The sequence below is a fragment of the Humulus lupulus genome, chromosome 1 (assembly GCF_963169125.1).
Source record: "Humulus lupulus chromosome 1, drHumLupu1.1, whole genome shotgun sequence".
In the NCBI taxonomy this organism is placed as follows: Eukaryota; Viridiplantae; Streptophyta; class Magnoliopsida; order Rosales; family Cannabaceae; genus Humulus; species Humulus lupulus.
In genome coordinates, this window is record NC_084793.1 from 66,684,921 (window position 1) to 66,700,547 (window position 15,627).

Genomic DNA, 15,627 nt, shown 5'->3' on the forward strand with positions numbered 1-15,627 from the left:
TGTTAGAACTTACCCTAACAGGCGCTAAGGCAAGACTTAGTCTAAGCAAACATAACTCGGACCTATTAGTTCTGATTTCTTATGAAAAAGAAAATTATGTAAGCCTTCTTTATAATTAGGGTGTGTTTCTATACTTAGAAAATCAGTCATCTTTATTATTTTCTAAGTCTATTTCTAATCATCCTATATGACTTAATTCTTAGGCTCGAAACTCGTCACTGTTCCAAAGTTAACCATATTGATGGAGGGCTGGGATCAGTAAAATCGTTCCCACTACTATGGCCCCCTAAACTCTCAATGCAAAACCCGGTCCATTGATTTGTATCCACCCTTACTGAACTTGGTCATTATTTATTGAATTTATTAGTTATTATGATTGTAAAAAAAAATCAAACTCATACATGTCATTCAAAAATAATAACTCTATTCATTTGGAAAAACGTTTTCACTAAGTAAAATCATAAATTAAAATAGTAAATAAATAAAGAAATAAATAAACTAAACTAAAAAATTACTCGAATAAAACTAAAAATCAGGATCTTCTACATCTGACCCTTCATCTAACATATCATCATCTATTTCTTCATAATCATCATTATCTTGAGCCTCAAAACTACCTCGGGTAAGATTCATGAAGATGATATGCTTTTGTTCATTACTGAATTGAAATTCCAACTTAGAGGTGAAATTCCAAAATAATTTCTCATGGCTACTGGTAAATCATCATCATCATCATCATCTATAGTCTCCCATATTTCTTCTAATGTTGAAATTACAAAAGAAAAATCTTTGAAAAACATAATTACTAGGACATATTGTTCCGTAGCTCTCATCATAATTTGCTTAGTAGTTTGAAGGTGAACTATCACCTTCAGGAATAAGATCAGTCTCTGAGTGATTCTTTCTAACACTCCTATTGTATTCATTGGCTCTCTAATCCTTTTTAATGCCTCAATGGATCGGATATCCTGATAGGTCAAGGCTCCATCCATTTTTAACTGAAAACATAATGACTAAAACGTTAGCTATTAACATAAACATAATAATCATAACATAAACACTTACATTGGCGGTTATATCTGGAGCTTGTGCATGTGTATCAAGGAGAACTTCATGCATATGAAATGTGGCTCTGATACCAACTGTAATGCCCTGACTAATTCAAGACCTCGGACTATTAAAAACTACTAAACATAGGTACTATTTTGGAATACATACATAAGAAATAACACAACTTTATTTAAAACCCGAAATATCGTACGAAATACAAAATATGGTATGGGTACCCATTGTTTAATACATAAAACATAAAAACATAACTTAAATAAATTGTTAAAAAAAACTAAGTGCGGAAATACACAATATCATAAATCAAAAGACTTAAAAACAACGTCATCCTCGATCTTCCAGCAGTCCATTCAATCCATTCATCCTCAATAAACATGCCAAGCTGCCACGAATCCTTCCAGCCTACCATTCTCATTTTCCTGCATCATCTAAAATGAAAAGAATGCGCCTAATGCCCAGCAATGAAAATCTACTACAAAAAAGCATATATGTCATAAATCATAAAATATAAGACTATATCATAAAGTATATACTATGAAACATACAACTATAAAAACGTATATCATATAGGACTACAATATTAATGCACATTAACCCATTAATGTGGTATGTGATAAAACCATCTAGGTCCTCAGTCTACTAATCAAGGTAGGTTAGATCACAACTATAGTATATGATAACCCATCTAGGTCCTCTGTTTACTAATCGAGGTTGGGTAAATCATAACTCTAAACCATGAAAATGATAAAAATTCTTGGGGCTTGCCATCTAAGCAATTCATATGCCCAAGTGACTACAAAACATACTTCATATCACATATCATATCATAGCATAAAACATAACATAACATAAACATATAAACAAATATAATCTAACCTATTTTCCTTACCAAAAACTGGGATATGGAGACAAGAACAGGATTGGAACACTCCTAAAACCAATAGTACGAACCATGCGTTTCTAAAGAAAATGAGATGAAAAAGATAACTAAACCATCAAAGTTGAAACTTACCGAAAACCTTAAGTTTCAAAGAACTTAAACACCTAACCAAGAATCATAACAAGAAGTTGAGATCTTAAAGAAAATGGAAGAAAACTAAAGAACTATGAAGAACTGAACTTAAGGATAAGAATAACTTGGATGAACTATGGCTTTTATCTACACCTCGATACCGAAATAACACTCTATCTTACTTCCCAAGTGTTTAGAAAAGCTTAGATTGGAAAATCTTTTAACCCAAAACCCAGGTGTTTCTCTCTATAGTAACCTTAGGAGCTTGGAGGCTTTGAACAATGGTTGAATGACAAGTGAAATGACAGAGTCCTATTTATAGAGTTCAAGGAGTGAAACTAACCCCTTTCAAAATGAATAAATAAATGAATATAAAATGAAAATTATTTGAATTTTTGTTCAACAGATGCCCAGAACTCGGTCAAAATAGTTCAACAGCAAGTCAAAGTGGTTAAGGCTGTTTTTAAATTTAAATCCTCAAGTTTCAAAAATGTCTCCCAGAGGGGATATATCGCCTACCCTGGGTGATATATTGCCTGGACCTATACCCCGGGCCTTCGTGCTTTCGTTCATGCGAAGTCGACATGTTTTTCGTATCTCTCGTAGGCAATATATCGGCCCCTATAGTTGCAATATATCGACATACGTGGATATATCAAACACGTATTTGCACTCTTTCATAATATTTTGCATTGATTAAACAACTTTGACTAAGTAAAAATGTAATCCTAACAGCTGCTGGAAGGTTCTAGAGCTTCTAGATCTTTCTTTTAATTAAACTATTCATCAAAAAAATACTTAAATCCGTAATGAACATGCTTGTGACAAGTGTCCTGTTCTTATTAATTCTATCCAAACCTTAGATTATAATAAACAAAATTTCTAGGATCAGCAATATTAATCAAACCTTATGTTATAATTAATATTTCTAAACTATAGGTTCAACTTATAAAATCCATAACTGTTGCTATGAGTTTCCAACTAAGTTCTGGCTTGAACCAAAATCCACAGAATCTAACATACTACAAGCTACTACTAGCTACAACTACCACTATCTTGCTAAGTAAAATTTTGAGACACTACAATTCTCCCCTACTTAAAAGAATTTTGTCCCTGAAATTTACTCACCAAACAATTTCGGATACCGTTCTAAGATATCTTCCTCCAACTCCCACGTTGCCTCCTTGTTCTGAACTATTACTCCATAGGACTTTGACTATCAGAATACTCTTAAACCGTAATTCCTTCATCCCTATATCTAGGATGATAACTGGTCGTTCCTCATAACTCAAGTCTTTCTGGAGTGCTATCATATCATACTTGAGGAAATGAGATGGGTCTGACACATATCTATGCAGCATTGAGATGTGAAACACATTGTGACTATCTGCTAGAGCTGGCGGTAGGGCTAATCTATATGTAATTCTTCCCATCTTGTCCAATATCTCAAAAGGACCTATAAACTGGGGACTAAGATTGCCTCTCTTCCCAAACCGCTTCATACCTTTCATAGGAGATATCTTTAAGAAGACTTGATCTCCGACTTTGAATTCCACATCTCGCCGCTTGGCATTCGCATAACTTTTATGTCGGCTCTGAGCAGCTAGCATACGCTTTCTAATCAGCACCACTGCATCCTAAGCCTCTCTAACAACTTCGGCTCCAAGAAGTTGTCTTTTTCCTACCTCGTCCCAATGTAACAGGGATCATCATTTCCTTCCTTAAAATAACTCATAGGGTGCCATAAAGATCGTTACCTGGTAGCTATTGTTGTAGGAGAACTCTATTAGTGGAAAATACTTACTCCACGATCCTCTGAAGTCTAGTACACAAGCGTGCAACATATCTTCTAAAATTTGGATGGTATGCTCGAACTACTTGTCGGTTTGAGGATGAAATGTCATGCTAAGAATTAACTTGGTACCCATGGCATGCTGCAAGCTTCCCCAAAATCTCGATGTAAACACCAATCCTCTATCTGATACTATGGTCTTAGGGATTCCATGCAGTCGTACTATGTCTTGAACATAAATGTCTGTGTACTGGTCTGCTGTGTAAGTAGTCTTGAAAGGCAGGAAGTGAGCTGACTTTGTTAGTCTATCTACCACTACCCAAGCCGAGTTTTGCTGCTTATATGTTCATGGTAATCTTGTCACAAAGTCCATGGCTATGTCTTCCCACTTCCATTTTGGAATACTAAGCGGTTGCAATAAGCTTACAGGTCTCTGATGTTCCGCTTTCACTTGCTGACATACTAAGCATTTGGACACATATTCTACTACGTCTTTCTTCATTCCCGGCCACCAATATATTGCCTTAAGGTCGTGAGTCATCTTGGTCGACCCTGGGTGAACTGAGTATGGGGTATTGTGTGCATCTTCTAAAATTTTCATCTTAATTCCATTGTCATTCGACACGCATTCCTGTCCCTTATATCTCAAGAACCCCTGTCCTGATATAGAGAAATCTGTTTCTTTTCCTTCTTTTACTACAGCCATATGTGTTACTTATGTGTCATCATGCCTTTGCCCAATCCGTATATCTTCTAATAGATTTGACTGGATGGACAAGTTAGCCAGTTGACCAATGACTACTTCTATTATGAAATTAATCAGCTCTTGCTGTAGTGGCTTTTCTATTCCGGATAATTCTACTAGATTTCTATAACTCTTCCGACTTAGCGCATCTGCAACTACGTTCACCTTTCCTAGGTGGTATAGGATTTCACAGTCATAATCCTTTACTATTTCTAACCACCTGTGCTGCCTTATGTTGAGCTCCTTCTATGTGAAGAAATACTTGAAGCTCTTTTGGTCCGTATAAATCTTGCACCGTTCTCCATAAAGATAGTGGCCCAGATTTTCAATGCAAAGACCACCGCTGCCAACTCTATATCGTGTGTTGGATAGCATTTCTCGTATTCCTTCAACTGCCTTAAGACGTAGGCTATGAATTTTTCATTTTGCATTAGCACACAACCCAAACCTTGCTTCGATGCATCACAGTATACTGCACACTTGTCACTGGGTGTCGGTACACAAAGTACTGGTGCTGAGCATAGCTTATCCTTGAGCAACTGGAAGCTCTCTTCACATCTATCCATCTAATTGAACTTTTGTTGATTCCAGGTCAGGTTGGTAAGCGGGGTGGCTATCTTATAAAAGCCTTCTACAAATCTCTAATAATAGCCTGCTAGCCCGAGAAAACTTCTAACTTCTGACGCATTCTTAGGTCTTGGCCAATCCTTCATAGCCTCTACCTTAGCTGGATCTACAAAAACTCCATCTTTGGATACTATATGGCCGAGGAACGCTACTTGCGAAAGCCAAAATTCGCACTTCTTGAACTTGGCGTAAAGTTGATGCTCCTTCAATCGCAACGTGGTCATTCTTAAATGTTCCGCGTGCTCAAATTCTTCCTTGGAGTACACCAAAATATCATCAATGAACACTACGGCGGATTTGTCCAAGTAATCCTTGAAGACCCGATTCATTAAATCCATAAATGCAGCTGGACGTTGGTAAGACCAAAACACATAACTAGAAACTCATAATGTCCATATAGAGTTCTAAAAGTTGTTTTTGGAATATTTTCTTCCCGTAAATTGAGCTGGTGACACCCGGACCGTAGATCAATCTTAGAAAACATGGTCTCTCTTCGGAGTTGATCAAACAATTCGTCAATCCGGCGTAGTGGGTACTTATTCTTAATTATCACCTTATTCAGCTCGCGGTAATCTATACACATCCACATGCTTCCATCCTTCTTCTTCACAAATAGAACCGGTGCTCCCCATGGCAAATGGCATGGTGTAATGAAACCCAAGTCTAATAGTTCTTGTAGCTGCATCTTCAACTCCTTGAGTTTGGTAGGTGCCATCGGATATGGTTCCTTGAGATAGGTTCGATTCTCGGTACTAGTTCGATTATGAAGTCAATTTCCCGAGTAGGCGGTAACCCTCGTAAGTCGTCAGGAAAATATCTCTAGAAATTCCTTTATAATGCAGACGTCTCCAACCTTTAGTGGTGTTTCCTTTGCCACAGCCGTGACGCTTGCTGAGAATGTGTGACATCCTTTCTCTATCATCCTCTGAGCTTTAAGAGATGAGATAAGAGGTGTTCGTAGTCCTGAAACTTTTCCCATAAAACATAGTCTCTGACCATCAGGAGTTTCGAACATCACTTTCTTGCGTCTACAGTTGATGGTTGCGCCATGCCTTGCTAGCTAATCCATTCCCAATATTACGTCGAAGTCTTTAATTTCTAGTTCTATCAGGTCTCATTCTAGTTCTATGTCTTTGATTTTGATTGGCACTCCTCGTACTATTCGTGATGATAGGACTACTTCACCCGAAGGCAATTCTATCACAAACTTAGTTCTAAATCTTTCACAAGGTTTGTCTAATTTCTCTATCATTCCTAACGAGATATACGAGTGTGTTGCTCCCGAATAAAATAATACTGAACATATATTATCGAGGATAGGAATATGACCTATGACCACTTTGTTACTAGCTTCAGCTTCTCCCTGGGTCAAGGCAAAGACTCTGGTTGGAACCATCTTGTTGTCCATGTTCTCTTCTTGTTTGAGTTGTGGACATTCCTTCTTCGGATGACCTTCCTGGCCATAATTGTAACATCCTTTGGTGTTTGTACGAAACTCCCCAGGATGTTTCTTTTGGCATTTGGAGCACTGCAAGTATTCTACATAACCCGACCTATTATTTCCATTGCTAGTCCGTGCTCTTTTGTCATTGTCGGCCTGCTTACTATCAGGATGCCTTCTCTTCTGGCCATTATTGTTGCTATGCTGATGGTTGTTATTGTTACTGGCCTCTTCCTTACTAGCGTTTACCTGAAGCCTCTCTACCTCTATAGTCGTTTCTAAAGCATTGGCGTAAGAAGTGGTTCCAGGGTTTGCTAGCTTGACTCCTAACTCAAATTTGGGTTTGAGCTCTCTAACGAACTTGGTGACCCTCAAAAAGTTTGTTGGGACCAACTCTGGTGCAAACTTGGCTAGTCAGTCGAACTATCGTGCATACTCTACTACCGTCAGATTTCCCTGCTTGAGACTAGAGAATTCTTCCACCCTTGTCGCGATGACTGCCGAGTTATAGTACTTCTTGTGAATGAGCTCCACAAACCTAGTCCATGTCATGGTGGCGACGTCATGAGTCTGTTGTACTAAATCCCACCAGATTCTAGCATCATTCTTCAGAAGAGACGAAATGCAGGATATGCGATCAGCGTTGCCGAGGTTCATGTGTGAAAGTATCGACTCTACATTCCTAAGCCATTCTTACACCTCGAAGGGGTCGGTTGTCCTTTCAAAGTTTGGAGCGTGTTGCTTACGAAACCGCTCATAGACTGACTCTATGTACTGAGCTGGGTAAGGCGCATAGTTCGCCATTAGCCATCCCCTATACGGACCTACTTGTTCGGGTGCCTGAACCGCTGGTTGAGGCTGCGGTTGCGGTTGAGGCTGGGGCTGAGTCTAAGGCTCTGGAAAAGTTTGTTTGTCATTGTTGCTACAACAGTTCTTCCACTTGTTGACGTAGTCTAACTTTCTCAGCGGTGTTGTCAACTAGAGGTGGCGGTGCATTTCTGTTGGCAGCAGCATTGGTAGCACGTGTTCCCCTTCTTTGGGCTGGAGGGGCTTCGTTAGTCTCGTTGGCGTTGCTGGAGGCATTTCTGGCTGTGCGAGCAGACCTTCTGAGTGACATCTTTAGCAAAGTTCTAACAGTTGAGAAAAATATGATAGAACTTACCCTAATAGGGGCTAAGGCAAGACATAGTCTAAGAAAACATAACTCGGACCTATTAGTTATGATTTCTCATGAAGAAAAAAAATTATGTAAGCCTTCTTTATAATTACGGTGTGTTTCCATAATTAGAAAATTAGCCATCTTTATTATTTTCTAAGTATGTTTCTAATCATCCTATATGAATTAATTCTTAGGCTCGAAACTCGTCGCTGTTCCAAAGTTAACCATATTGAGGGGGGGGGGGGTGGGATAAGTAAAATCGTTACCACTACTATGGCCCCCTAAACTCTCAATATAGAACCCGATCCATTGATTTGTATCCACCCTCACCGAACTTGGCCATTATATATTGAATTTATTATTTATTATGATTGTAAAAGAAAACTATCCTATACATGTCATTCAAAAATAACATTTACAATCATATATGTACAATCATAAATAAAACTATCCTATACATGTACAATCATAAATTCAAATAGTAAATAAATAAAAAAATAAACTAAAAAATAACTCGAATAAAACTAAAAATCAGGATCTTCTACATCTGACCCTTCATCTAACATATCATCATCTATTTCTTCATAATCATCATTATCTTAAGCCTCAAAACTACCTCGGGTAAGATTCATGAAGATGATATGCTTTTGTTCATTACTGAATTGAAATTCCAACTTAGAGGTGAAATTCCAAAATAATTTCTCATGGCTACTGGTAAATCATCATCATCATCATCATCTATAGTCTCCCATATTTCTCCTAATGTTGAAATTACAAAAGAAAAATCTTTGAAAAACATAATTACTAGGACATATTGTTCCGTAGCTCTCATCATAATTTGCTTAGTAGTCTGAAGGTGAACTATCACCTTCAGGAATAAGATCAGTCTCTGAGTGATTCTTTCTAACACTCCTATTGTATTCATTGGCTCTCTAATCCTTTTTAATGCCTTAATGGATCGGATATCCTGATAGGTCAAGGCTCCATCCATTTTTAACTGAAAACATAATGACTAAAACGTTAGCTATTAACATAAACATAATAATCATAACATAAACACTTACATTGGCGGTTATATCTGGAGCTTGTGCATGTGTATCAAGGAGAACTTCATGCATATGAGCTGTGGCTCTGATACCAACTGTAATGCCCCGACTAATTCAAGACCCCGGACTATTAAAAACTACTAAACATAGGTACCATTTTGGAATACATACATAAGAAATAACACAACTTTATTTAAAACCCGAAATATCGTACGAAATACAAAATATGGTATGGGTACCCATTGTTTAATACATAAAACATAAAAACATAACTTAAATAAATTGTTAAAAAAAACTAAGTGCGGAAATACACAATATCATAAATCAAAAGACTTAAAAACAACGTCATCCTCGATCTTCTAGCAGTCCATTCATCATCAATACACATGCCAAGATGCCACGAATCCTTCCCGCCTTCCATGCTCATTTTCATGCATCATCTAAAAAGGAAGGAATGAGCCTAATGCCCAGTAGGGAAAATCTACTAAAAAAAAGCATATATGTCATAAATCATAAAACATAAGACTATATCATAAAGCATATACTATAAAACATATGACTATAAAAATGTATATCATATAGGACTACAATATTAATGTTGTAATGACCCACCTACTCTAGACTTTTGGACCATTAACGAACTATACATACAAATCCTTAATAAAACTTACATTTGTGAAAATACCATAACTTTATTAGAAACTTGTAGAAATAAGAGTTACTTTCATAAAATATCAAGTAGGATATGGGATCCCATTGTCTTAAAAACAAAACATAATTTAAAATAAAAGGAGTTACATAGCAAGTGCGGAAAAATACATGTAAAACCATAAAACAAGACTACATCCTCGAAAATCGAACTCTCGACTCCTTGAATCCATTCACCACCGATACACATTCTCCCAAGCATCCACGAACCTTACCGCCACTATAGCTATTTTCCTGCACATATAAACAAAAAGGAATGAGCCTAATGCCCAGCAAGGAAAATCTACCACATAGTTCATATACATAAATTTCATAAGAAACATAAAAACATAACATAACATTTTCATCATACACATACTATAATGGCCATTATTACTTGGGGTCCCATAGACTAAACAAGTCATATGCCCATGAGATTAGTGGGGTCCTACTAGCTAAGCAGGTCATATGCCCATAATCTATTTGGGGTCTTGTTAGTCATATGGGTCATATGCCCAAGCCTACAAACATACATATCATAACACTTATCATAACATAAGAAACATAAGATAACATATAAAATATATATCATATGAATTTCTATCCTATTTTCCTTACCAAAGTTACTGGGATGTGAGGACAGAGTTGGGACTTTTGGAACACTCCTAAAACCATATATAATAGGGTGAGTAGATTTGAAGAAAAAGAAATGAAAGGAATGGAAGGACTAAACCTTTGAGAAACATACTTACAAAAACCTTTTTGCTCAAGAGCTTAGATTTCCTAACCAAAATAAAGATTAAGGTTAGAGGCTGAGTAGAAGACTATGAGAACTTAAAAGAACAAGTACAAAATTGAACTAGAGTTTTGGGTTACCTTGAAGACTTGTAAGACCAATCTACACCTCAAACCGAAATACTATAAAACCTTACTTCCCAAAGTGTTTGATAAGCTTATGATGATCAAGCTTATGATTCCCCAACCCAGGTGTTTACACTCTCACACTCACTTAGCACTTGCAGCCTCTGAACTTAGAGCAAAAGATGAATAATGGCTGTGTACTAGGTCCTATTTATAGAGTTTAGGAATGAAAGGATCTTAATTTTACTTGAATAAAAATAATAGCTTTTTAGGTGAAAATAATTTGAATTGTCGTTTAGCAGAGGCTGAAGACTCGTTAAAAAAGGTCCTGGACTTATCCAGAGGTTGAAGGGCTGAATGGAAAACGATTTCAAAATGTTTCAAAATAAGCTGAAGGAGGCGATATATCGCCCCCTGTAGGCGATATATCGCTTGGGCCAGTATGCCCGAGGCAGTCGTGCATCGTCTCGTGTTTTCCATATCTACGTGCTGCGATATATCGCCCCCTATAGCTGTGATATATCGGCATATGCTGATTATTTAAACACGAAATTACACATTTTTAGCTAAGTTTGAATGGAATAAACAGCCTTGACTAAGCCCTCAACGTATTCAAAGCTGCTGACTGACCTTATAGCATTCAAACTTTTACCATTATTAAATTAAATCCTCAAAATACTTAATCCTTAATCATCCATACATAACATGTGCTTAAAATCCTATTGGTTCTTGTCTAAACCTTATAGTATAATAAATATTATCCTTAATATCAGTCATATTAATCAAACCTTAGGTTAACATCAATATTCTTAAACTATAGGTTAAACTTAGAAAATCTACAAGTACTACTATGAGTGTCCAAATAATTCCCGGTCTGAACCAAAAATCCACAGTTAAAAAAGATAATACTATAAATACTATAATACTACTATCTAACTAGCTAAGTAAAGTTCTTGGACTCTACAAATGTCCATTAACTCATTAACGTGGTATGTGAAAAAACCATCTAGGTCTTTAGTCTACTAATCGAGGTAGGTTAGATCACAACTATAGTATACGACAACCCATCTAGGTCCTCTATCTACTAATCGAGGTAGGGTAAATCATAACTGTAAACTACGAAAATGATAAAAATTCTTGGGGCTTGCCATCTAAGCAAAGTCATATGCCCAAGTGACTACAAAACATACATCATATCACATATCATATCATAGCATAAAACATATCATAACATAAACATATAAACACATATAATCTAACCTATTTTCCTTACCAAAAACTGGGATATGGAGACAAGAACAGGATTGGAACACTCCTAAAACAAACAATAAAAACCATGAGTTTCTAAAGAAAAGGAGATGAAAAAGAGAACTAAACCATCAAAGTAGAAACTTACCGAAAACCTTAAGTTTCAAAGAACTTAAACACCTAACCAAGAATCATAACAATAAGTTAGGATCTAGAGGAAAATGGAAGAAAACTAAAGAACTATGAAGAACTGAACTAAAGGATAAGAATAACTTGGATGAACTATGACTTTGATCTACACCTCGATACCGAAATAACACTCTATCTTACTTCCCAAGTGTTTAGAAAAGCTTAGATTGGAAAAGCTTTTAACCCAAAACCCAAGTGTTTCTCACTATAGTAACCTTAGCAGCTTGGAGGCTTTGAACAATGCTTGAATGATGAGTGAAATGGCTGAGTACTAGGTCCTATTTATAGAGTTCAAGGAGTGAAACTAACCCCTTTCAAAATGAATAAATAAATGAATATAAAATGAAAAAGATTTGAATTTGCGTTCAACAGATGCCCAGAACTCGGTCAAAATAGTTCAAGAGCAAGTCCAAGTGGTTAAGGCTGTTTTTAAATTTAAATTAAATCCTCAAGTTTCAAAAATGTCTCCCAGATGGGATATATCTCTTACCCTGGGCGATATATCGCATGGACCTATACCCTGAGGCTTCGTGCGTTCGTTCGTGCGAAGTCGACATTTTTCCGTATCTCTTGTAGGCGATATATAGGCCCCTATAATTGCGATATATCGGCATACATTGATATATCAAACACGTATTTGCACTCTTTCAGGATATTTTGAATTGATTAAACAACTTTGACTGAGTAAAAATGTGATCCTAACAGCTGCTGGAAGGTTCTAGAGCTTCTAGTTCTTTCTTTTAATTAAACTATTCATCAAAAAAATACTTAAATCCTTAATGAACATGCTTGTGACAAGTTTCACGTTCTTATTAATTTTATCCAAACCTTAGGTTATGATAAACATATTTCTAGGACCAGCAATATTAATCAAACCTTATGTTATAATTAATATTTCTAAACTATAGGTTAAACTTATAAAATCCATAACTGTTGCTATGAGTTTCCAACTAAATTCCGGCTTGAACCAAAATTCACGGAAACTAACAAACTACAAGCTACTACTAGCTACTACTTCTATTATCTAGCTAAGTAAAATTCCGAGACACTACATTTATTCCTGTTGTTTTTCTGTCCACTTCTTCTATATAGTGCAATAGATTTCATGGGGGAAAATTCATCTCATTTTTTTCATCAGAAAAAAACACTGGTTTCTTAATTATGGATTCGGAGCAATAGTTTTATGGTGTTGTATTCGACGGTTCTCTATAATGTAGTGGGGATCCGATACAGTGTTCGACTGGGTTGTTTTAACCTAGGGACGACGGGATTGATAGTCTGCTTGCACAATTGTGGGCAGTATCGCGAACATTTTAAAGAGAGCGACCTAGTCCAAGACTCAACCTAGATTATTAATTCGATAATTATGTTCCTGTTTTAATTTCTGCAGCAACTATTTCCTACAGGTTATCTGACTCTACGTACTGGTTATGGATTTGATTGTTTGAGGAATAAAAGTTTCTTCAGGTGTATTCATAAAAGACTTTAGATATTATCTAAGATGAATGGCATAAAGGCGATGTGCTTGCATCTTTTGTTTTGGCTATAGAATGAGTAGTGTGGAGTTTGAAAAGTTCAATGTTGTCGGACCTGGGAATATTGCTCCTACATCCATAGAGGACTTAATTTTTATTTTTCATTGTTAAATAGACTTGGCTAGTAAAAGGAAATGGTATGAATATGTCTGATGAAATACAAAAAAAAAATTAAAAATTAAAATTCTTATCGACTATGGTTGATGGAGTTGTAATAATAAATATTTGGGTACTATATATATAAAAATTTCCTATAGAATGGATAATGGTTTAGTGGTTAGCATTGAAAATGTGTAGGTTATATTCCGAAAAGCTTAGTGAGATAAAAAAAAAAAGTAAGTGCTACTTGAAATAGTAAAATTAAAATTAATTCATGATTTTAAATTAGTTCATGGAACGCAAAATTAATAACAGTGGAGAAGTACAAGATTTTGGTATCGTAAATGGCAAACACATTATTTCTTAATTCATATGTTCGTACACACATGCATTAATGTTCTGAACTAGAAACGTTGGTAAAATAAGGAAATATACTATTATAGTCCATGAGTTTATACAAATACTATATATGTGATCCTGTTATTATAAACAGCAAAATAGTTTCTTATGTTTTATTGTTCATACGAAAATAGTACTGTCGACATTTTTTAAGTCTAATTTGTTTTTCAAAGACCATTTTAGCCTTACCTATATATTAGGTCTATAATTAAAATGAGTTTTAATTCTTTTAATAATAAAATAATAATACTTAAACTTAATTTTGAAGAACATATACACTTAAATAATAAATACATTTTTGAGAAAAAAGTAAATAGCTAAGATAAATAAATTGAAGTATTACATTTTATTAGTATTTAATATTGATTTGAATTGAAATAAATTGATATTATTATTATTTGCTTAATTTGTATTTATCTATATATATATATATTTTTTAAGTTTTATTAGTATTTTCATTTTATTTATGTTAATTGAATTTAGTAAATAATTATTAATATCATTACTTATAAAGAAAATATACAAATGAGTAGTAAAAGTACCTTTTAAAAAAATAATTTTCACCCGAATTCAAAAATTGGTCAAAGTAGTATTTTTATATTTATGAAAATGGAGTCATATCTAGTATTTTTCATAAACGCACGGGACCATCAAATTATACGCTAAATTAGATTAAGAAGAGTAGTGAGATTACTTACTTGTATCCTATCAAATTTTTTATTGACTAATTTTAATTTAGACAAAATATTTTAAAGTTATTGAGAAAAATTAGTAGCAAATCTTTATTGATTCAAGATTTATTTATTAAATGATTCAGCTGATTTTTAGTGTGAATACATTTTTTTATTATATTTATTTCAAATAAACACTATTTGGTAAAAATATGTATGTCAATTATCTTGATAATATTTTTAGGGATTATGTTCATTCTGGAATAAAGAAGGTTTCGAAAATGAACATTATCAAAATAAATGATCATGTTCGTTCTGCCAGATAAATCTGATGGCGTTGCTGACTCATCAGTTTTCTTTTCTGTTGACACAAAATTCATCTGGTTGGATGATTTCTTAAATCAAAGGAATTTGCAAATTGATTACAAAGATCTCAGAAAATGATGGCTTTGGACGGTCTCTTTTCCTATAAATACATTGCTAAGGCCTTTGAAAATTTCATCTCTTCTATTCGAAAATTTGTAAACATTATGTTATTTTAAAGAGTATTTTATTTGTAAAGATTAAGTTTGTTCACCTTAATCTTTGTGAAAGTGCTGAATGTACTTGTGGATATCTATCTAGTCCCTTCTAAACAGGTAGTGTCTATTGTGAATGTGTTTATAAGGATCTTCGAAAAATGATTCTATCTAATTCTCACTTTGGGAGGAAGTGAGCACTCGCTATTCTTTGAAGGGATTTCAAGAGAATCATCGTTTCATCAAAACCAGATTCATAGAGAAGAGTACAACAAGATTGCGGCAATAGTTTAAGAGGGAGTCTTACATTGTTTAAGTCAATGCTTTTGTACACATTATTTCTTTACTAATTGGTTTATTCTTTGGGCGTGGCCCCGTGGATGTAGGTTACCTGAAATGATTTCTTAACCACATAAAAATTCTTGTGTGTTTTATTTTTACCTATTTTTTCGTTTCTACTTAAACAGTTGTATAAGTAGTGTTAACAAAATTGGAATCTGTCTAAACAACTTAATCAGTATTCTGCATTT